The following is a 2,402-nucleotide window of genomic DNA, read 5'->3' as shown; positions in this document are numbered from 1 at the left end:
GAAGAACTCACGCTCAAGTCACTCACACCCGTCGTATCAAGATCTTACTAGTTGACCTCCAACTTTGGTCTTCTTGATAAGCTAGATCTTTGAACCATCCAACTAGGTTATACCCATTTAACATATACCTAAAGAGGTCGAACTTGTCGCCATAATTGTTAGGGTGAACGGGAATGCCTTCCGGTAAGTCATCAGGTTTAATCAGGTGAAATCGGAAACACCATCGTAACCAACTCGGGTTCGACATTGGGCTTCAATCTTAGGTTCACGAACCTGAATTAGTTTTCTGTTGAAAAGTACTTTTGAGAAAATTTTTAATAACTCGCTTTCAATTCATATCGGATTAAGAAAAAAAACGGTACATCTGATTGTATAGCTTAACCTGTAATTTCATATGAATGCAACTTCAATTAAAAAATAATCCAAAATTACATGATTACATAATAGAAAGTAAACCAAAATTTAATCCATAAAATAAAAGTGTGCCATAGTTTTATGACATCGGAATGTTGTATGCTTCGAGTTCACGATCAACATTCTTACGCTAGGCCAAAAGTACTTTTAAAAAAATATGAGTTGCAAATATCAAAAACCTTTTAGGATTTAAACCGGTTTGTTGGTTCTACCCGGTAATTTAGAATAACCGTCAGTTCAATGTTCTAGCAAACCGGAAAAAAAACCAGGCTCAAAATACTGCCCGGCTCAAAACCTGGTATTACGGATATGAACTTGTTTTTAAAAGAGATTATTCTATAGAATAGTACCAAGTTTTGAAATTGTTCCAATCAGATCACTCACAAAATCTTTTGTTCCAATTAGGTTACTAAAGTTTTTTTGTTCTAATTCTATATATTTTACCTGGACATCAGGTTTTTTTAATTTTAAATAGTTTAACATTGCAAAATATTTTTTAAAATTGACAAAATTAGTAAAAATTGAGAAAAAAATTAATTGTGAAAAAATGCAAATAATAATAATAAATTAAGATTTTTTTTTAATTCTATAGTTCTTTTTGTTGCAATTTTCCAGATTATTATTTTTTTGAACTTTTTTGCAAAAGAAAATGGAAAATTGAAAAAAAAAACAAAAGTTAAGATTTTTATTATTGTTATAATTCTAACTATAACGAAGACAATGTTGTTATTCTTTAGCTTTATAGAACTAATTAAAGAAGGAGGATATGTAAATATTTAGATGATAGTAACTTGTTACAATATATGGTATTTATAATACCAAAACAACTGTTTATAGATACAATTGGCGGGACAAGGTAGCATTATTGGTTTGACAAAATAAAAAGGTGACATACAAAATCGTCGGTGGTTCACAACACTCCCCCTTGGATGACACTTTTTCAAAACTTCGGGGTCTTGAAGTAAAGCCTCATTAAAAACCTTGCGAAAGAAAAACCAAATGGGAAAAAGCTTTAGTTAAGAGAAAAAGAGTGCAATATATAGCTCCCCCTCAAGTTGCAGGTAGTTACATCGTTCGTACATGGCGCATGCCAATATCATGGACATGTTTTCTGAATGTTGCTGTGGGAAGTGCTTTTGTGAAAAGATCAGTTGAGTTGTTGCTGGATTGGACATATCTCATCTCAACCTGATTGTCTTTAATAAGGTCCCGAGGATACTCAAAGTATCTTGGTGGTATATGCTTTGTTCTGTCACTTTTGATATACCTTTCCTTCATTTGCGAGACACAAGTTGCATTATCTTCATAGATAGGAGTTGGAATTCGATCTTTCTCTAGTCCACAAGAAATCAATATGTGTCGTGACATAGATCTTAACCATACGCATTCTCTTGAAGCTTCATGCAATGCAATGACTTCAGCATGATTTGAAGATGTTGCTATGAGTGTTTGTTTCTGAGAACGCCATGAAATCGCCGTTCCTCCATTCTTAAATACGTATCCATTTTGAGATTTTGCTTTATGGTGATCAGATAAATAACCTGCATCTGCATAACCAACTAACCCTTCTTTTGAATCGTTAGGATAAAATAAACATAAATCAACAGTTCCTTTAGATACCGAAAAATATGTTTAATGTCATTCCAATGTCTTTTAGTAGGAGATGAACTGAATCTTGCCAATAAATTAACTGCAAAAGAAATGCCCGGTCTTGTACAGTTAGTAAGATACATAAGTGCTCCAATTGCACTAAGGTATGGTACTTCGGAACCAAGAATCTCTTCATTATCTTCGCAAGGACGAAATGGATCATTGTCAACATTGAGTGATCTAACAACCATCGGTGTTCTTAAAGGATTTGATTTATCCATATTGAAACGCTTTAAGAGTTTCTCAGTATAAGTTGATTGATGCACAAGTATCCCATTATGCATATGTTCAATTTGTAAACCAAGACAATATTTGATTTTTCCAAGGTCTTTCATTTC

This window comes from Bidens hawaiensis, unplaced genomic scaffold (assembly GCF_021521415.1).
Source record: "Bidens hawaiensis isolate Kalapana, Puna unplaced genomic scaffold, B.hawaiensis_p1.1 tig00015993_1, whole genome shotgun sequence".
Lineage (NCBI taxonomy): Eukaryota > Viridiplantae > Streptophyta > Magnoliopsida > Asterales > Asteraceae > Bidens > Bidens hawaiensis.
This window is presented reverse-complemented; position numbering follows the sequence as displayed.